This window comes from Cavia porcellus, unplaced genomic scaffold (assembly GCF_034190915.1).
Source record: "Cavia porcellus strain 051 isolate PalLab524CR breed Dunkin Hartley unplaced genomic scaffold, mCavPor4.1 scaffold_5, whole genome shotgun sequence".
In the NCBI taxonomy this organism is placed as follows: domain Eukaryota; kingdom Metazoa; phylum Chordata; class Mammalia; order Rodentia; family Caviidae; genus Cavia; species Cavia porcellus.
Genome location: NW_026947488.1, coordinates 60870388 through 60893482, shown reverse-complemented (window position 1 = coordinate 60893482; position 23095 = coordinate 60870388). Strand labels below are relative to the sequence as shown.

At 36.4% G+C, this 23095-nt stretch overlaps 1 long non-coding RNA gene across 1 annotated transcript in view; it reads left to right on the top strand.

Moving 5' to 3' along the window:
* Window positions 1–6553: 6553 nt before the first annotated feature.
* LOC134475891 (uncharacterized) overlaps window positions 6554–23095 on the top strand; it is a 63416-nt gene continuing 46874 nt past the window's right edge. Inside the window, exon 1 of the long non-coding RNA XR_010047219.1 lies at window positions 6554–6751. This is a non-coding gene — a long non-coding RNA (uncharacterized LOC134475891). The remainder of the gene's footprint in view (window positions 6752–23095) is intronic.

The following is a 23095-nucleotide window of genomic DNA, read 5'->3' as shown; positions in this document are numbered from 1 at the left end:
CTGGAGATCACAATCACAGTCTCTGTAAGATCACAGACTTACAGAGATGATATCAAGGCCTCAGCAGAGCCCAATTTCTTTGGAGTTCTAAGGGCAGAATGTGTCCTTGCCTTCCATAGCTCAAGGGCTGCCTGCTTGGCTCATGGCTACTTTCTGCATCTTTGAAGCCAGAAACTTTGGGCAAGTCCTTGTCACTTGTCATCTCTCTCGTGCTTTTTCATCTATCTTTTACTTTATAGGACTTTATGGGTTCATTGGGATAATCTTGGATAACTTCCCCATTTTGAAGTCAACTGATTAGCATGATTAATTCTACATGCAACATGATTCTTCTTTGCCATGTAGCACAATGTAGTCATGCTTCCAGTGATTAGAACATGGATATATTTATTTTGCCTACCATAAATCCTGAGCTTGATGGGTCAATAAAATAAGAGGGAAAATACAAATTACTGAAATTACATATGTAAGAGGTAAAGCCACTCTTCAACACTTGGAAGTTAAAAAGATTATGAGAATATTGCAAACAACTTTATTCAAGTAAATTAGACAATTTAGAGGAAATTAGAATTCTCAAAGTTATAAATTATGAAAACAGACTAGAAAAGAAATAGAAAATGTTAATACATAGTAACATGTAAGGTAGCAGAATTCATTATTAAAATCTTTCCATTGAAAAAATGCTGCATTCAAATGGCTTCAGTGATGAATTTTACTTAAAAATAACCATCATTCGTGAACTCTTTTGTAAAATAAAGTGGGAATAATTCATAACTTACTATATGAGGCTAATATTATCCTAATGCCAGACAAAATACATGAAAAGAAAGACGTATCCTTCATAAACATAAATAAAAAATCCTTAACAAATTATTAGCAAACTGATTTCAGCAGTATAGAACAGCAGTAAGTCAAGCCTGAACTTAATTATTTAATTTGACTCCGGTCTTGTCTAACTTAGTTTGCAACCACAATTGTGGAAAGAATCAAGTGCATGAACCAGGGCATCACTTTTACATCATACAAATATGATTTCTTTAAGGTATGTGAGGTCTATTCGACATCCAAAATCAATGACTGTAACAAATTATGTTAATAAAATACAGAAAAAAACTAGATGGACATCTCAAATATGCATAAAAAGCATTTGACAAATTGTAAATCCTTTTCACAATACAAGAATCTTATAACTCAATGTAAAAAGCATGAATTGTTTTTGGATCAGAAACAAAGCAAAAATATACATTATAACAATACCTGTTCAATGTTCTACTATATATTCTAGTCAGGGGAGTAGGGTGCAGGTGAGAGAGAGAAGGGTGGAGAGAAGATAAAAAAATCTAAATTACAAAAGTAGAAGCAAAATGGTCTTTATTTACAGATTCCATAATTCCATATGTGGGAAATTCTATGCACTCTGTGAAGAAACTTCTAAAACTAGTAAGTTCAGCATTTTAGCATGGTCATAGAACATAAATTCATCATATAAAATTAATTGTGCTCTATGTATCCTGATAATAACTAATTTAAGAAAGAATTTTCCTGATGCCATTCACAAAAGCACCAAAAAGGATACAATACAAATAATTAGTAAGGGAACAATGACATTTCACGTTTAGAAACTGGAAGACTTAATATTACTAAGATCTTAATTCTCCCCAAAGTGGCCTATAGAATTAACTTAATTCTAATTAGAAACTTAATCCTAGAATTTTTTTTATTTAAAGAGAAAAAAAGAAAGGACATAAAAAAAAACAAAGCAGTAAAAGGGTAAAACTAATACAGTATTTCAAGAAAAAAATATACAGTAAGAAATCACCAGTTAATAGGTTACATATTATCTTCCCAGGAACAGTTGTCCAAATTACAAAATTAAAGCATATAAAGTGGACATTCATACAGTGAAACTGGAGACAGTTCCGTTCAATGATCCAACAAAAGCTCAGTAATAAAACACTCAATCCTAAAATTTTTATGAATATATAAATACCTTGTATAGCAAATACAGCTTTTTTCAAGCGCAGTTTGAAAAAGAAAGAACAAATCTGATAACTTACTCTACTTGATTTTTCAATTTAACATAAAGTTATAATCATCAAAATATTTTGGTATTGGTATGAGTATAGGCCTATAGATCAAAGGAACAAAATTGAGACTTCTTATATTTCTGGTCAATTGACTATCAAAAATTGTGTCAACATAATAGTCTTTTTTTTTTTTTGTCTTTTTCCTTTGTATCGGTACCAGGAATCAAACTCACGACTGCCTGCTTGCAAGACAGGCGCTTATGCCACTGAGCTAAATCCCCAGCCCCCCATAATAGTCTTTTCAACAAATGGTTTGAGACAACTTGAATATCCATCTGAAAAAATTAAAACTAATTTATATACTTACCTTATATCATATGTGAAAATTAACTGAAATGATCAATATCTAAAGTAAGAAATAAACTAATGAACTAGAAGAATCCATATGAGAAAATTTTTGTGTTTGGATTAGGTGAAGAACTCTTAAATACATTAAAAACAATTTAAAAATAAAAATCATAAATTAAGCATCATTCAAATTACACCTTTTGCACTTCAAGAGACATAATTAAGAGAATGCAAAGATAACTCAGTTTTGGATAAAATATTTGCATATAATATGTGTATTTGATAAAGGGCAAACTCTAATAACCTCTAAAATTCGTTAATGAGAACACTATTCAATGAAAAAAATGGAAATAGAAACATTTAACTAAAGAATGCATAGAAGTGGCTATCAAGTATATAAAAAGTAATCAATGTTATTAGCTAGTAGGAAAGTACAAATTAAAAATTACACGTGAGACTTCTATGAAATCACTACAGCACCTATGAATTAAAGTTTCCTGTATGTGGAGACACTGGAGCACTGCTACATTGCTGATGGGTAGATAAAATACTATAGCTGCTTTAGGAAACATTTTGGCATTTTAAGGAAGTTAAGGAACTTAGCATACGACACTGAATTTCTAATCTTAGGAGTCTACTCCAAAGAAATATGAAAACATGTCTACATAAAAACTTACACGAGCATATTCTTAGAAATATTACTCATTATAGTCCCTGAAAGTAATCCAAATGTCTATCTATGGCCAGACAAAATCTGATGATATCTGCATACCATGGAATATTATTCAGGAATTAAAAGAATGATACATACAGGACTAGGGTATAGCTCATTGTAAAGTACTTACCTAGCATGTGCACGATCCTAGGTTTGATCCCCAGCTACACATACATACATGTGTGTGCACACACACACACAGAGCTAATTGCTAAGGACTTCTTTCTGTATAGTTTCATTCACATTAAATTCAGGTAAGATAAATTCTATAGGCAGAAGACTGGTCAGTAGTTATTTGGAGGAGTGGCTGGGTATAGGAACTGGTTGCAAAAGAATTTGAAGAAATAATTTTAGATGATGAAAATATTCTAAAACAATTGTGATGATCGTTGTATAACTTTATATTGTTATCCAATATTATTTTAATTATACACTTAGGGGTGAGTTGTGTGGTATGTGAATTATACCTCAAGAAAGCTAACCTTAAAAAATTTATTCATGTCAAAGAGAAAACAAGACTAGATAAAAAGAAATGGTGATGTAGTCTGTGTTTTGGGAGAACCTTTATCCCAGAGAGATCAAATGTGGCAGTTTTTCCTAACTTTTGCCTAAAAACCTAGAAAATCAAAATCATTCAGAAGCACAACTATTATTATTGAGATATGAAATAAACATCTTTTGCTGAATTTATTTCACTGATTTATTAAGAAGTATTTATTGTATATCTGTTATGTGGCATGGGCTACGTTAGGTTCTGATTACATAGGTGTGAAAAAAACCAGGCATAGTTTCTTCCTTCCTGGAGCTTTAGGTCCAGTTGTTCTTCTTAGGTAAATTTATGTGCATTTCTGTAATACAATGAAATATTACCTTGTGATTAATTTTTATTCTGATATTTTACTTAATATAAAACCATAGGCATTTAATTATATCATTAAAAAGTCCTTATAAGCCTTATTATTTGCTGTGAACTTTACCACAACACACTTCTGTGTTGAGCATCAAGCTGCTTTCCAATTTATTGCTGTTGCATTTAATGCTACAAAGAATTTCTTTGCAAATGAATCCTTGTTTCCTTTATTTTCCCAGTTAGAACCCCAGAAGAGGTAAGTGTTTGACTGAAGTGATAGTGGTTATGGTAGTTTACATTCCCACCTACAATGTAGGATTCCTTTTCTCCCACATCCTTGCCAGCATTTGTTATTATTTGATTTTTTCATGATGGCCTTTTTTTTTCTGGGTTAAGATGGTATCTTCATGCAGCTTTAATTTGCATTTCTGTAATGGCCAGCAATGTTGAACATTTAAAAAATGTATTTATTGGCCATTTGTATGCCTTCTGAGAAGTATCTATCCATTTTGGTTGCCCATTTTTTTGATTGGGCTTTTTATTTTGAGGAGTCTAGTATAACCACTATGGAAATCAGTGGGGAAATGCTCCAAGAAACTAAAAATAAAAATTTCATTTGATCCAGTTATCCTCCTTCTAGATATCTTCCCAAAGGAATTAAAATCATCATATTACAGAATTCATGTTTATAGCAGCACAATTTACAATAGCTAGATGCTGGAAATAGTACACATGCCCATGAACAGATGAATGAATGAATAAAGGAAATGTGGTATTTGTACACAATGGAGCTACTGTGCCATAAAGAAAGATAATCTTGAGGGATTCATAGACAAATGGATGCAACTTGAGAAGATAATGTTAAGTGATGTAAATCAGATACGCAAGTTTAAATATCACTTGGTTTCTCTTATATGAGAAATTCATATATACATGTTGTTATGAAATTTTGTTTTATATTTTCATAGACATGCTTTTAAATTTTTTTGTTAGTATCTATTTTTGTTACATTAAAAAAAAACCTATCCCTTAAAAATAAAGATCTTGATACCTGTTGCCAACTTGTTTTCTGGAAAGGACACAGTGTTAGTCTGCAACCTCACCATCAGAGTGGAGCGCTTGTTATCTGCAAGACAGAGAGCTTGGTTGGAGAATGAGCCAAAACCCAGAGTGGTGAGGCACACTCCCAACAGTGAGGAGCCACCGTTGCCCTAGGCGTTTGGTGGTCTCCCAGATGAGATGAAACCTTGGAGCACAGCTTCCTTCACAAGAACAGGTAATTCCTGGCTGAGCTCTGGCCTCTTTCAGGTGACAGAATTATGGCTCGACTAACTCTACTCAGGCTTCAGAGTAGGAGAAGGTGAACTAGTCCCAGACAGAGTCAGAAGAATGTCATGGACAGAACTGCCCATGTTAAGTATAAGGAAAATGAAAAGAAATGACAGAATAACTAGGCAAATTTACCCCAGGAATGTCAATTAGTCAAAATGCCAGGCATGCGTATAGAAAAGGCAGGTGAAGCAACCAATCTAAAGGAAGTATAAATTGGGCAACAGGAATAACTTCCCCATAAACGTTTTTCTTTAGAGAATAAATTAGCAGGAATATAAATGTAATAAAACAAGAACTCAAAGATGAGATGATAAAACAACCGAATGAGCTGTAAAAGGAAATTGCAGACCCAAGGAAATGAACTAAATTAAAGTAACATAAAGTTAGCAAGGAACAGAATAGACATAGCTAAAAACTGAATTAACAGCATGAAAGGAACGTTAGAGATAATCATGCTGAATACAGAGAAAAAAGAATTAAATAATTAGAAGGAAAAGCAGAGACAAAGATGATTCAAAATAAGGAAACTGGTGTCCTTGTAGGAGAAAATGTCACAAAGAGACAAAAGACGAATTCAGAGAAGATTCAAATCTGCAGCTGGTAAAGGTACCTCACGTGCTACAAAAAATAAATTCATAATGACAGACATCAAGGGTTTTTCTAGGTTAAATTATTCATCTTAAAGAGTAACGAAAGAATTCCTAAGGCATCTAGCCACAAAATAATTTCTGATAGTAGGAAAGATTAGAGCACCTGCAAAACACTATGGTAATTTTCCAAGTCTGAAGAGCATAGAAACACTAGAGCCATGTTTATGAGGCTCTGAGGTTTAGAGACCTAAGAAAATAATATTCAGCCAAGTATTTGTCCATGTATGAAAGCAATAAGCAAGCATCCTTAAATATGAAATAACAGCAGGATCAGAGGGCCCAAGTCTCCTGCTTACATAAAACCAAAGCCATTTGACGATGAGACTAGGTTGCCTGGTATATAATATGGAATTGGTGGTGGTTAATGAATGCATTTAAACAAAGAGCGCCTTCTTCAGGTGTGTTAGTTTCTTATTACTACTGTGAAATACTAGAGGCGCCCGACTCAAAGATTAGTGGCTTATTTAGCTCACAGTGTTGGAGGTTCAAGTCCAAGACTGGCCAGTTCTGGTGGTGTGAGCTTGTAGCAAAGATGCCAGGTGGAAAGGACTGAGCATGTGCTGGCCTAAAGTTGCTCACTAGGCCTCAGCTCTTAAAGATCCACAGCACCTCCCAATATTCCCACCCTGGGTACCATGCCTTTAGGTAAGGACCTTCTGGGACTGTAAAATGACACTCAAACCAAAGCACAGGCAAACAGTGATTACAGAATAGGATGCTATTTTTATAAACCCTGGCTAAGCCAAGCCAGCTGAACTGAAAACATTGGCAAGTGAGGAAGGAAAGGCAGAATTGTGAAAATATTTTCACTTCACTGCTGCTTATGATGGTGAGTTGACCAAGAATATTCAATTTTTTGTTAAAAATACAATTGTAACATCTAAGTGTTTCTTAGAATATTTTTACTTTATTTAACTTTAATTTTAAGGAGATGATATTCTTTAGGGGTGAAGAAATATTTGATATACTATAAATCTTTCAAATCTCTTTAGTTCCTTTGTCTCCTATTAAATTTAAGAAAAAGCTAAATTGAAATAATATCAATTGAATTATTCCATTTCTTTTTCTTTCTTTCCTAATTTCTGTATAAATATGAAAGAAAATCTGTAAGGATGATCACAAAATATTAATACTAATATTGATAAATTAATTAATACTAATATTAATATTTCTGACTGGTAAGAATTCTTCTGATTTGTTGATTTTACTTTATACCTTTTGGCATTTCATATTTTGAAAATGAGAATGAATCCATTATATAATATTTATCTCTGCTCCAAAATGTTTATATTCTCTTTAACAGAATGTGTGAAACAGATTTTTTTAAAGAAAAAAGCCATGCCTTCCAGATATAGTTGCTGTTGATGGCTCCCAGAAAGTGATGCTTGAAGGTATCCATGCCCATGTACTCCTCCCCAGTGACTCTGGTCTTCATTATATGTGATGGTCAGTTTTATGTATCAGATTAACTAGATATGGTGTATGGTTGTTCAGTCAAACACTAGTGTAGAAGTTCATCATAAAGATTACTTCTATTTAATCACTCAAGCACTGTTAGGCGTAAAGATAGGTTTTCCTAGGAAGAAAAAATTCCTCTAAGGTTATAACACAGAAACACTGCCTGAGTTTAAAGCCTGCTGAAATTCAGACTCAAGACTTTAATATCAACCCTTGCCAGAACTTTTAGCCTTGTTGGCTTGTCCCTGAGAGTTCAGAAAAGTCAGTCCTCAGAGTCACATAAGCCAATTCCTTAAAAATCTTTCTTTGTGTGTATGTGTGTGAACCTGTATGCACATGTATGAAAGTGTGTGTATGTAGTTATTGAAATGCTCCCTCTTTCATCTCTGAACTACCATATAAAGGGGTCTGGCTGCCTTTCTGCATGAGAGAGAGAGAGAGAGAGAGAGAGAGAGAGAGAGAGAGAGAGAGAGAGAGAGACTATCCAGTTCTTTGAGGGACCAGACACAGAGAGGTGAGTGAAGCCCTTTTGGATATGAAGTCCATGCTAACATGATTTCAGCTGTATAAGTGACCCCAGGAGAACAACAGAACTATCTAAACACAGATCATAGAATTATAATCAAAATAAGGGTCACTGTTTTAAGTCACTCGTGTCTGGGGTGGTGTGTTAGCAACCAGTAACCTATGTAACTCCCCTTGCCATTTTGGCATATGCATTTCTAGTCTTTTTAATATAATTTTAAAATTTTAATAACATTGGAGTCATATTGTCTTTACAATTTCACAACATACTTTTCAAGAAATACTATAAACAATTTTCTATGTTACCAAAAGTATTTCTTAGGATTGCAGTTTTTTCAGGTTCACAGTTTTGACCATTTTCTATTACTGCACATTTAAATGACTTCCAATAATTCGCTATTATGAAAAATATTACGATAAGTGTTCTTGTAAATATGCCCAGAACCAACCAGCCTAAGTACCTCCTGAATCTCAGATTCATGGAAGCTGTGAAATAATAAATGTTTATTATTTTAAGCCACTTACTAATGGGATAATTTGTTACGCAGTAATAAGCAGCTAACATTGGCTTCCTTGGGACTTCTGTGTTTTGTTTTATCTTTAAGTAAGAAAACCTTACGCACAGGTACATGTACCAATTCCCTGCAAGGAATGTAAGCATTATGTACTACAAACATGTGCTAATAAAAATGTGAAGGAAAATAAAGTATATAAAATTTATGCAAAAGTAAAGTACGAAACTCTGCCACAGATTTTTTTGGTTCCTTGTAACTCATAGGACTGACTAAGTCTCCCTTCCTCTTGTCACCTCATCAGTATTTACGGGAGGAGTTTGGACAGTTTGCAAGACACATACACTCTTGTGGCTTGTTCTTTCCCACCAATGTCTTCACTGACCTGTATCTTGATAGCTCATCAATATTGGAGTCCTAACCCAGTTTTTTTTTGTTTCTTATGTAGGTACCAGGTTCACACTTCAAATGTTTATTCCTATCATCTCTTTTTGGGTGTTCCTCAAGGCATCCAAAATGAAAGTCATCATCTCCTGGTGCAATCTTTCTGTCTTTCTTATTTACCTCATTTGCAGGTGGGCTGATGCTTCAGGGAATGGGGACTCTGCCACTTTACTCATTTATTGCTGTGTAATAACATATCTCAAAACCTAGTGTCTTAAGATGACAAATATTTGTTATCTCAATAATGTTTGAGGGCTAAGAGTCTGGGAATATATAACCTGGTGGTTTTAGCTCAGAGTTTTTCATGAGGTCAAAATCAAGATGTTGCCTGGGATTTCAGTATTCTGCAAACTTTCTTGAAGTTGACTAAATTCAGTTCACTCACCAATGCTGATGGCTGGAAGCCTCAGGGTTTTGCTAGCTGTTGGAAGAAGGTCTGCATTCCTCATCACATGAATCTCCCCATAGAGCTGATTTAGGGTCTTCATAAAATGCCAGCTAGAAAAAGCTATGCGAGAGAGATGGCAAGGCAGAAATCACACCTTTGATAACTTACCTTTGAAAATCGCATGCTGAGGTGGGCATGACGGTATAAGCTTGTAATCCCAGTACACCAGGAGGCTGAGCTAGTGGGTAGATCACAAATTTGAGCTCTGTCTGAGCAATTTAGTTATTTAATGAAACTCTGTCTCAAAATAAAAAAAGGCTAAAGATGTAGCTCAGTGTTAAGGCGCTCTGTTGAATCCCCAGTACCACACACATACACGAATATCACAGCCATCACTTCTCCCATTTTCTGTCAGCCACACAAATACTGAAGTAGTATGGGAGGGGATCACACAAGCTGCGAATATGGGGATAGAGTAAGTGTCAGGGGGAGGCATCTCTAAGTCTGGCTACCGCACACACCATTCTTGTGCCAATGGTTTTAAAATTGGGACAATGGCCACAGGGAGTTGTTTCCAGTGGGACTTTCAGGTTAGCTGTGTTTAGAGCCTGGAACTTATTAAGTTTGGATAAAACAAAAGAAGATTGGTATGCAGGGGCAATGTAAGCAATTTTGTACATGTAAGGTAACCTGAATTCTTTGTAGTATGTATATTTGTATACAAGATACAAATAAAAAAATTTAAGAGCAGTTTGTAATCTTAGTTGGCATTTTTCTCTACCTATCTGTGGTTCTAGATTTTTTTTTGTACCAGGGATCGATCTCACAATCTTGGGCTTGCTAGGCAGGTGCTTGAGCCAGTGAGCTAAATCTTCAGCCTCTACCTATCTCTGAAATAAGATTTTCTCATATTTTTCTCTGTGACTGAAGCACTAGTTTTGTTTGGGATAGCCCACATACAGACCACAAGATGAAGACTTTTAGTTCAAAAGCTGATATAGGAGGTGATATATGAGATGCTGGCAGGAGACTGGAGATGTGTATTGGTTAGGGAAGGGGCAGTAAAGGCAGCAAGCAAGCCAGTTATTCTTACAGGTGACTGATGTAATTCCTCTAGGAAATGCTAGAAACTAATGTAGAAATACTTCTGAGTTTTTCTACCTGTGGGACAGGTTCCTGGAATACTTATCCACCAATTTTTCAATCATTATTTTGAAGACTGCTCCCAGGAACTGTGAATTCTTTGGCACTTCTCGCCTGCCACTTGAGCAGGGAGAGTTTATGTGGCAGCTAAAGGTGTCCTTTGGGCTTGTAGTTGCAGGTGTTGGCAATTGAAAGTTGGAAGTTGGGCCTGCAGAAACATATAAAGTGCCAAGGGGACCCAGGACAGCCATGTACAGCATTTTTTGTGAGCCCTTTTAGTATGCAAGACAAGCATTCACTCTCCTATGAAGTTCTTCATGGCCTTTTATTTCCCCTCCCTCAGTAGTTGGGTGACCCTCAGCTCATCTTTCATCCTCCTGACCCTTCATTGTGTCATAACTCTGCATCTCACCCTCTACACACTAAGCTCACAGAACACACAGACTGGGTTTTCCATCTCAGTATCTCTAGGTTGTTTAGACAAAAACCTGGTGTATGCTGGTTGCTCAATAAATCTTGAGTAAATGAATGAATAAATAAAGCATTATTTCCATCCTTTGGAATGCCATTGGCAATGTTCAGTGTGTTTCTATGTTTAAAATCTTTATCATAAATTATTAGCATTTCCACTCTTGCTAGTTTATTTTATGGAAATAATTTGCTGTGAAGGGGGTCTTCCAGGTGCGGGAAAATCACTAACATGTTTATGGTGTAGTCGCTGGCTGATTCACTGCTGAGCATTCCCTGGACTCCAGAAAGAAAGCAAGGAAGGGAAGTGAGAGACTTATGCAGCAGCTTTCTGCCCAGAAACTGCAGCCCCAGTGGGGCAAGCCTGAGTGAGGAAGGTTTACTAGATCTCTGCATAACCCGAGAGCTGTCTCCGAGATCCCGTCTAGCCCCCATTTTGGATAGCCATGATTTACTGACTGTCACAGCTACTTAGCACTCCGGGAAAGATGCACTGTCTGAGGAGAGAGCGGTAGTGATGATCTGGCTGTTATTATGGATAATAATTGTGTTTCTATCTGTGCAGCCTGGGCTTATTTGGGAGCTTTGTCACCACTGGTATAATTTTGAATATTTTAATTAATGATACTTTGCGGTGCTCGTGCCTTGAGGCTCCTTAAGCAAAAAGAGCAATTAAAAAAAAAAACCACGCAAAAAGCAAATGAATGAAAATAAAAGAAAGGGCATTAAAAAATCATTCTGTTTCCGTGATGTTTCAGGCTTGAAAAATGTATCCAACTGCCTGCTGCAGGCAAGAGAAAATTCTCCCTGCTTCTGCCCGTTATCTTTTGCTCCTGTAGTCATCCATCTCTTACAGCTGCTGAGTGACAAGGAATATACCTAAAGTAACATCAAAAAGGACAGGATGGGAGGAAAAGGGAACATCAGGGGCCTAAAAGTCCAGTGGACTTGCAGCCTCTTGCTTTTAAAATTGTTTTTATCATCACCAATCTTTCTTGTCATCAATTATTTTCATATTTTCCCAGTTTTGTGACTAGAAGTGAGAAGATTTCTGAGAAGTGGTCTCTACCTGTTATTTCTTTTATTAAATGACTAGAAGTGTTTCTGACAAAGTAATTGCAAGCCTAGAATGTTCTGAGATGCATAGGTGAATGCACAGGAAAGAGGCCAGTAAAGTAGGAATGGTAACTGAAGGCAGTTTGTCCCCAACCAAATAATGTGGAAGCTGGTCACCAAGGGACCAGTGTTAAGAGTTGGTGGCCCTGTTAAGAAATATTTGGGGACATGATGGATTGGTCCTTATAAAGAGATTGATTCTTTTGTTATGGGAATGGGTTACCTATTATATGAGTTTGTTCTTCCTTATTTCTATTTCACACACACCTGCTTACCTTGACTCCTCTTTGCTGTATTATGATGCAGCATGAGGCTCTAGCCTGATATGGTCATTGATTCTGGACTTTGCAGTCTGTACAACTGTGAGCTAAAAGTACATATTTTTTCTGTATTAATGCTCTATTTCAAGTATTCTGGTATAGCAACAGACTAAGAGAGAGTAGCTTGATGTTCTGAAATGTCAATATTATGGCTCATGAAGTAAAAGCTATAAAAAGCACAGGAGACAAAATTTCTCTCCACAAAGCATCACCATAAGGGTTACGTAGGTTAATCAAGATTTCAAACTCAGGAACACATGACCTACACAACTTTAACTATATTAAAAATATTTGAATTAGTAGCCAATATTTGCAAACAGAAACATCAAGTATAAAAAATTGGCTTTCAATCTCCTTTAAAAGTTCAGAAGATCAACCACTCTGGGTCCACATGGAAACTTTAGGCTGTGCGCGGGCATTCTGTGGTATGATGGAATTGGCTCCTGCAAGCTTGTGAGAGATTTTATGTATGTCCTCTCAATATTGTCTTCAGCAACTCACTTTGGTAGCTTAAAATCATTGAGATCAATCATAGTGGGGGTATTTATGCCATGAAAACAGACAAGTGCTGTGTTTTTTAATCTTTCCTCTTGGAGAAACAGTTGTTAAACACTTATCCATACACTACTGGGGCTACCCCTTTGGACGAGTGTGTTGGGTGTGCATTCTTCACACCTATTGCTCTTCCTTCTTTCTGTTTGAGACCAAATTGCTGTGTTGTCCCCTAGATTAAGATTCTGGATTTAAGATCTTACACCACCTCCTTTTGTTTTGGGGGCTCTCTGTGAAGATAATCTACTACCTCAACACAGGATGATTAATGCAGTCTGATGAAAGAAAAAGAAATAGACTATTTTTGGAGACAAGATTTGATTGATCTTTGGGTACAAAGATTTCTGTGAGCTGGGGAGGTGGTGAAAGATGTGAATGTCTTCTACAGCAGACGTCCAGCTTCTGCCTATAACCAGTATCCTAGCCGGTTCTCCTTCGGGGTGGGCACTAGACACTGCAGCCTGAGATCCTCAGGAAAATATCCCTTCCTACAATAGTTAGGCAAACATGTAGGGAAGTGTGTGCTTCTAAATAGACTCCTCATTCTCTGAGTGTGGGAGCAGAGGAGAGATGCCCACTGCCAGGCCTGACTTCGTGAGCTGTCCCCCAAAGACTCTTACATTGAGGACTGATACTCCAGTGTGACAGTGTTCAGAGTTGGGGCCCAAAGAGGTGACTGAACAATGATGGTATTAAACTCATTAACATAAAAAAAGAAATACCAAGAAATGTGTTATTTCTTGGATGAGCATTGCTAACATTTACCTATTGCACCAGTTTGATTTATTTTTCCTATTTTAGTCATTGGAGTTAAAACTAGAGGCACTATGCTGAAGTCTGATGATGTATGAGTGGTTTTGACAAGGTTTCTATCCAAAGGAAGTTCAGAGTCTAGTGGGAGACATGCAGAAATAAACTCACAGGTCTTACTCCATGCAGAAGAATAGAACTGAAATCTGTAAAATTTACCTTGGGGAAGCAGTTGTGTTTCTACCCAAATTGGGTCAAGAGATTTTTATGGAAAAACCAAGAAGGTGAGCAAGAGTTCTCTGGGTAAAAGTACAAGTCAGATGCTTGACTAGAAATTTTTTGTTTGGAATTTGCTGTCTTCTGCAAACTTATAACAAGATGAGTTTCCTTTAATATCTCTGTATGCCATTAAATAACCATCTTGTGTAATATCCATGATAGAGCCAGAAAGCCATCTTGGAGATTGGTTGAAATGCTCACTTGATAACTAGGTCTTTCTTGTCCTGTGGTGGGATAACATTTGGAAATACCACTACATCTCTTACCTGGGGACTCTAACCTAGTTTAGTACACATTCCTGGAATATCTTTGCCTCTAAGAAGGGAAATGACACCAGAGGCACACACATCACTCAGGCATCATTGGAAAGTGAATATGGCAGCTATCTGGGTGGTTGAAGATAGAGGCCAGAGCCAAAGGAGCCTTATGTTTGGAGTAAACAATAGCCCAGCGATGATTTACATGTCCCCATCACCTAAGCTGGGGGAGTGAGTACCTCAGTGGACACCACCATAAATATCCCAGCCGCACCCGCCCAAAGCCCATTTGTAGAAATAAAGCCATACTCTTTTCACACATGGACTTTATGGACCACGATTCTTATTCTACAGTTATGTTCAGAAGAGTCCTTCACTTGACTGAGTCAAGCCTGCCTCCTGTAGGAGGTATGACCACTGCTTACGCTCTATTGTCTGAATTTCTGCTTCTTCAGATTCATCTACAATTGTCTTTTGGAAAAATGAAGATTCTGATGCAGTCTAAAGATAGCCTGAAGGCTTATAAAACAGCCAAGCAGAGATCTCAAGTGTAGAGATGTGGAGGACAAATGTATCAGTCCCTTTGGGGGCCAGCAATCATGATTTCTTACTTTTTGCTAGGGAATGTGGGTCATGGTTATTTATCTGTCTATCTATCTAAAGAGAAAAAAGGTATTTAGAGAGAGAAAAATCTCTGGTTTTTATCTTGGTTTAATTTTCAGGCTATTCACTTAACTCTCTTTGGAGCTCGGTTTATCCATCTGTAGAGTGGGTGTGAAGACCAGATGTGGCAATGTCTAGAGAGTGCTTTGCCATCTGCAGTACATTGGTTGCTAATTATCATCACAAAAATCACATCAGGAGCGCCTAATTTTGGCATTCACTGGCCAGATGGGGGTAAATAGATTTCCTCTGGGCTCAGTGGTTTTTGCCTCAGCTAATTACAACTTAAGGAGTTTTTTGATTGCTACTTGAAATTGTGAAAGTTTCTTTGAAAGTAATTTAATCACCCCATGAATAACTGATATATTTCATTATACAGATGAGTGAAACCCAAACTGCTAATCACATATAGTATTTATTTGTGGAAGTTTGATTTTAATCATTAATTAGTTGTTTGTTCTTGGTTAGTTTTTTAGATAAGCACATTTTCATGAAGGATTATTGAGAACCATCCATCTGTCCATCCATCCATCCATCCATCCATCCATCCATCCATCCATTTATCCATCATTCCATCCAATTAAATATACATGTTGAAGTGTTTAATTTGTATAAGTGCTTGGGAGAGTTTCTGTGGGAACTTAACTCTAAATCAGTTGTCAGGTATAGATACTCTCTCTCTCTCTTTCTTCTGGGGATTGAACCCAGGGTATTGGTACTGAACTGCATCCCTGGCCCCTTTTAATCTTCTATTTTGAGGAAAGGCCTTGCTAATTCACTAAGTTGTTTAGGCTGGGCTTAAACTCTTGATTCTTCTGCCTCAGTCTAGAATTATAGGTGTATCTACCAGTTGAGTCAGACACTCTGTTGGATCCTAGATATCAAACTCCTGGACTCTTGATTGTTTTTTGTTCCCATTTTTGATGCTATTTCTTATATTTTCATTAAATATTGCACATTTTATTTAGGTCAATTGTTTTACTGGTATTTTCCAGTTGATATTTTTGAAGGGATGAAGAGATTATTTATTTGTCTATTGTTATTTGGACTGAAGAAGAGCACATGATGGCAGGGTGATATTAAGACCATGTGTCCAGAAGCAAGCAAGGTAAATATGTCAATGTATAATCTCTTTTTTCCTATTTACATAATTTACGGACATAAAATTAACAATGTAAGAAAATCCATAGATATTAGAAAAGTATGTACTCTCGGGGTGAGGTAAAGGGACGACATTCTAAAATAAGTCAGAAAACACATAATTTAAAGAGAAAACTGGCATGTTTTATGAACTAAATATTTAAAATTTTGTATGCCAGATATAAAGGCAAAATCTAAAGACAAACAAAAGACCAGGAGAAAATACCCTAGGAGAAAAGACCCCTGACCCCTGTATGATAGACGAAAGGCTAATATCTCAAGAGCTCTATAAAGTGGTTAGAAAAAGCCATGTAGCCATTAGAAAGAAATGACATAAAGGCAAGTCACACTCGAGGAAGCAAAAATGGCAAATAAATGAATGAAAAGATGTACAGCCTTATTGGAAATCAGGAAAATGCAAATTGAAAAAGATCAAATGTCATCTTTACTCAATGATTTGGTAAATATGCTATTGAGCATTGGCAAAGCTTGGCATAGTATAATGAAATTTCATTTCATTTTATTCTTTGTAAGAATGAGTGGCTGTCACATTTGGGGAAGTAATTTATAGGTATTTTTAAAAACAAAAATGTGCATCTTCTTTCATTCAATAACCCTACTACTCCAGAGAAATAAATGTACTAATACATAAGGGGAAATGTACAAAGGTAGCTACTGCAGAAGTGATTGTAAAATTATAAAGATGAGAAGTTGGGGATCATAAAATGTCCATCTCTTCAGGGATAATTGAATAATTTAATCATGCATTTTTAATATTGAGTAGTATAAAGCCACTGAAAGTCAAGCCTGATTTATATTTACTGACTTGAAAGCGTTCACATTATAGGAAGAAATTAATTGTATTTTATTGAGGTTTATAAAAAGTTATGGATCTGGTTGTGGTGGTACATGCCTGTAATTCTAGCACTTGGGAGGCTGAGGCAGGAGGATTGCTATGGATTCAAGGCCAGCCTGTGCTACATAGTAAGCTCAAGGCTAGCTTGAGCTACATAGGGAAAGTCAGTTTTTAAAAAAAGAAAAGAAAGTTATAAACAAATACCTTAAGCTACTAACATTGGTTACTTCAAGGAGATGGGGTGAGTTTAAAGGTAAGAGAAGGCTATCAATAGCTTTTAAATATATTTCTGTTTTGTTTGAATTGTTGCAAATAATGTATTTGTAATTCGTAGTTCCATTAAGGTAGAAGAACACAAAGAAAGGAAGAAAAACACAAAGAAAGGCAAAAAGATAGAACAAAAGAAAAAAAGGCAGTGCATTAACATTTTAGACTTCAAACTTTATGGAAAGAAAAGAAAAAGCTTTCCTTATCCACAGGAAAGAGTGGTTCCTAAGTCAAAAGCAATTTGAGCTAATGGAGATACTATTGTAGAGCTCTGGGTCTTTAACCCGATGCTGTTATTCTTATGAATTACAGAAATAGATTATTTTGGGTTAATGTTCTGTGTTATAGTAGTGAAGCTTTTTCTAGAATCTTTTACATGGAAGAATTTCTGATTCTATTTTTTTAAAGGTCCTAATAATAATTTGCTTATTGAATGATTTTTTGAGATTTTGGTGATTTAAAAAGAAGAGAAAATCATAAAAGAAATAAGATTAAGAAAAAATATTGGGTCCCTCAGTAGTTTGAAGGTTGCTGTAGTTCATCTTCAAATACAGACAGTAATGAAAGATTATTTAACCACATTCCTCTTAAAGTTGAAGGGGTTGGGATGATCGCTCTCTCATCCGTGCTGCCTTTCATCACCTGGCCCTTTTATTTATTTCTCTCTTCTCCCGATCCAAAATTTGAGCTGCTGTGAGAGATTCTTAGTCAGTTTCTAATATTTGGAACCAGTTTCAAAAATACTATCCATCTCCTCCCACTGCAAGTGACATTATCTTCACATCTTTGGAGATGAGCTACCGCTTCCCTCTTTTATCATTGTGAGCTGCACCCGGTTGGCTACGAACAGCCTGATAATGTTCTTGTTAGTTTCTTACAAGTGAAATTACAGATAACCATTTTCACAGAGTTGGTGATGGAATCATCCGGCACCCAGATAACCAGGAAAGGAGGTATCTACTCTCATTGCACGCTGTGATAAAGATCTTGCTGGAAAAGATACAAGTGAGATTGCATTTATAAAATAATATCTGTGCCCATATCATTTTACTCAGCTCAGATAGCAGCTAGCATCCTTTCTTGGGGCCCTCTCTCTGTACCAATCTGCACTGGCTTCCAAACACGTATGCCACCACCTGCCCTACTGGTAAGATAAGACTAAAAGTATTAGATGGCATATTAAATTGTGCAGTGTTTTTCATATTACTCATACAAATGAGATAACAGCTGCAGGATAGTCTGTTTCATTCTTGGCAGAGCTCCCAATCACTGTGCCGCTGAAACAAGGCTGGCCTTACAATTCGGCACCGTGGGCGCCTGTCTGTGGGTACCGTTCAGCAGCACCAGGAGATCGCCCTCCCTTAATCCCTTTTCCAGACTTCTCAGTGGGAATTAATCAGGAACAAAGCTTTTCTTCCCAACTAGTTGTAGGCTTAATGTGAATTTATCTAAAGGAGGTAATCTATAGTGCTTTTCCCAAATTGCAGTTACTGAATCCCACTTTTTATGATTTTTGTTAGATCTACCCATTGCCAATAATGTTATTTGATGTTTTCTTAAAATGTATTATAATTTTGGCTACTAATAGTAGAGAAATCACAAGTTTGCTACATAATTTTGTTTTATACCCAATTGGCATTAGAATTAATACTTAAACTATTAATATTACTTTCTGTGCACCACCTCAAATCATTTTGAGTGGTACTTAGGCATATTTCTTTGAAAAACACCCTTAGTGTACTACTTGCTAATGTTACTCTGCTTATAGGCGTAGATCATTTCTGGGCAGCTGCCTTTGATTGGTGACCCCATGCCTGAGAAGGACAGGGAGGGCAATATATGGAAAAAGGACTCAGTAAGAAGACACTGGAGGATAGTAAGAAGCACCATTTCCTCCTGGCCAGACTTTGAAGAGCAAGATGAAACCATGCATAACTTCTTGTCCCCTTTTCCCTGAGATCTGGGCTTGAAGGGTGACTGGGCCTTGGTGAGACCCTGAGCCACAGCACACATTTAGGCATCTCCAGCCTTCCCTCGGCTCTTTGCACCCATCCTACAGCCCCTCCTGGTTTGAAGTCTAAGCATCATCATGAAGAGGAAGCAGACACAGTGCAACTTGCAAAGTGCTAAACTTGCAGAGTTAGACTTTCCATCAAACCTACCTTGTCTATCCAAGAAAAGTTATTTGATTATGAACACATTTAAAATGCACAAAGAAAATATAAAAAAAAAAACCCCAACAAAAGTAGTCAAGTGGGAGGCAAAGTGTAGGCTGGAAAATTCTGTTTTATAGGTAGCAGAGGCACCTGGAAGCTTTCAGAAGCATCTGCTCCCCGCTTCTTTTGGTGCTCAGAACTTCAGGCTTCTGAGAGCTCTTACTGTGATAGCAGTAACTCCTTCCTTTCATACCTTTGTTCATGCCATGAACAAAGCTCACAAACACATTGGTAAGTTTTGTTCAGGTCAGTTCCTTAGGGCTCTACCATCTTATAATCAGCCTAATTGTCCCATGTGTCATCCTAAATGTCTTAGACATGTGGCTTCTTCTTCAGGAATTATGGGTGGTTAACAGGCAGACAGACAAGAAAGAGTTAATCTCCAGCCAATCATGATTTAGTGTGAGCCTGTAAAACGTGCAGGCTGAGCTTGTGGGAACACCACAGGGGAACAGTTAATCAGACATCAGTGTCCAGGTGTGTGGATGACCTGGCTGATGACCCAAGATTGAACCAAGTGTTTGGGAACAATCCATGTGTGTAAGACTGAGGCCTACAAGCAACAATCAATCCTTGCTTCATCCTTTAATCTACATCTAATGCTAAAAATAATGCAGCAAAAATTAGTGGTTTAGTTTTGTATTCTGGTTAGATAAAGGCATCTGTAATTTTTTGAGAATAGTATTTCCCCAGTCATTCAGTGCCAATTAGATCACGCTCCCCAAACTGGCTTTTGCTGTCATCTTCACATCCATGAAATCTGTTCCTTTGCAAGGCTGCTGACTGCTGATTTCCCACAGTCTCGCTGCCTGGACCCTGCAGGTGGCCTCCTCCCCGCCTGACCTTGTCACTTGTCCTCCCAGTGCCCCTTTCTGTCCACGTTTCTTTTCCACCTTTGCCAGTGAAGAAGGGGAAAGAACTATTCTAAGATGTAACAAGACTTGACTCTTCCTTTTCTATTTAGCAAAGTACAATATTGTTCCTTTTTGATTTCTTAAACTCAAAATGCTCCTATTGTTCTGCCACATTATAAAACGAAACAAAACAAAACAAGTAAAAAGCTTTAGGAAGGAAGGACAAAGGAACAAGTTTCTGCTCTTTAGCAGGACTGAATCTTTTCCCAATTAAAGAAAAGTTTGAACATTTATGCGTAATGTATCTAATTATAAAGGATAAGATATTACAAAAAAGTTGACAAAGAAAGGAAGCTAGTCAATAGTACTAACAGCATGATTGTTATTAGCAAATTGGTGTATTTCCTGATAGTCTTTCTAATACGCTTGCACTTTTAGGATCTAGTTGCATTTCACCATATATACATTTTCTCCTTGTATTTCAGTTAACATTCCATCACACCATTTTTTACGTGGCTTGGTGTCCTTTATAACCATAGTTTTTTTAATTTTAAAGAGAAAAAACAAAATTTCAAAACAAGATAACAGGCACATAAAAATGGTTAATACATTGTATATTGTTATTTTAAATGTTACTCAAAGTACAACATATCAGCATTTGTCTAAACAATATTAACACAAACCTTTTTTCAATGAATTAAGAGAAATTAGTATTATAAGTATCCTAACTATCATATATATATATTAGTTTTTCCTTCCTTCTTTTCTCCAGTCCCCATCCCAGTTTTCCTTTCCTTTCGAAGTTTCTTCCCATTTTGCAATGTCTGTTGTACATTTTGGAACTTATCACTCTTTCAGCTTCATATTGTTTCAACTATGGAAACAATATGATGCTTACAGATGTGCATCTGTTTTATTTCATTTATGAGTATGGTCTTAACTTGCATCCATTTACCTATAAATGTCTCTAGCTTGTCCTTCTTCATGGCTGGATAGTATCTCATTGTACAAAGAGACCACGTCTTTTAATCCATTCTTTGGCTGATTGGCATTTATGTTGTTTCCAAGATCTCCCTATTACAAATTGTGCTGCCATAAACATGGGTGCACATATATGAATGTAACATGATGCTTTTAATTCTTCTGGGAAGATACCCAGAAGGAAAATACCTGGGTCAAATGGGAGCTTCCACCCTAGTTTTTTGAGGCATCTCCATACTGATTGGCACAATAGTTGTACCAATCTACACTCCCACCAACAGTGGAAAAGGGTTCCTTTTTGCCCACAGCCTCTCCAGTATTTGTTATTGATAGATTTTTTAAATAGTAGTCATTCTTTCCAGGATGAGATGGAATCTCAGTGTTTTAATTTGCATCCCTTGAATGACCAGTGATGTTGAACATTTCTTTATATATTTATTTGTCATCTGTATTTCTTCGTCTGAGAAGTGTGTGTTCATCTCAGATGCCCATTTTTGGATTGGATCTTCAAGTTTGGGAGATCTGATTTTTTTTTTTAGGTCTTTCTATATTCTTGATAGTGATCCTTTGTCTGAGGAAGAGCTGGAAAATATTTTTTTCCCAAATTGTGAGTTGTCTCTTCTCTCTTGGTGGTTTCTCTTGCTGTGCAAAAACTTTTTAATAAAATGAGATCCCAGTTGTTGATTCTTTGTGATCATTCCTGTCAATTGGGGTTTTATTTGTAAAGTCTTTGCCTACACTGATGTCTTCAAGACTTTTATTTATTTTATCTTCCAGCAGATTTAATGTATCTGTTTTAATATTTAGTTCTTTGATCTATTTGAAATTTAGTGTGGTGCATGGTGAAAATTATGGGTCCAGTTTTAATCTTTAGCAAGTACAGAGCCAAGTTTTCTGGCACCATTTATTAAAGAGGCTATCTTTCTTCCAGCAAATGTGTTTGCACCTTTGTACAAACATAAGATGTCTTAGTAATTCTGGAGTTCTTTCTACATCTTTTAGGTCTGCTTTTTGCCAGTAACATGGTGCTTTTATCACAGTAGATTTAAAACCTACCTTGCTTTTGTTGCCCAGAATTGCCTTTGCTATTCTAGGTCTTTTCTAGTTCCTAAAGAGTTTTAGGATTGTTTTCTCTAATTTGCTATGCAAATTTTCGATAGGAATTGCATTAAATCTGCATAACAGTTTTGAAAGTATGGCCGTTTTCACTATCTTGCTTCTTCCAACCCACAAGCAAGGGATATCTTTCCATTTTCTGACATCTTCTTCAATCTCCTTTTTCAGAGTACTGTAGTTTTCAATGTATAGATCTTTTATATCCTTTGTTAGATTGATCCTAAGTATTTCATTTTTTGGATGCTATTGTGAAAGCTGTTGCTCTCCTAATTTCTCTCTCAGTGAGTTTGTTATTCATGTTTAAAAAGGCTACTGATTTTTGAGTGTTGACTTTGTATCCAGCTTTGTTACTGAATTTGCTTATTAAATCTAATTAGTGGAGTTTTTGGGATCTTCTGTGTAGAGTATCTTATCATATGCAAATAATGATTATTCAACTTCTTCTGTTCTGATCGTTATTCTTTTTCTCTCTCTTGTGTAATTACTCTGACTAAAGTTTCTAGGATTGTGTTGAATAAGATTGGAGACAGTGGAACTTCTTGCCTTGTAACTGATTTTAGAGAGAAAGATTTCAATTTTTGTTCATTTAGTAGGATGTTGGCTTTGGTTTGTCATAGATGGCTTTTTATCAGACTGTAGTGAAGACTATTCCAATTTTCTGTAGGGTTTTTATCATGACGATGCTAGACTTTGTCAAAAACTTTGTCTACATCTATTGAGATAATCATATGATTTTTGTTCTTGCCTTTGTTAATATAGTGTATTACATTTATTGATTTATGTGTGTTGAACCATCCCTATATCCCTAGATGAATTATACTTGGTCATGGTGTATAATCTTCTTGATGATTTACTGCATTCTGTTTGC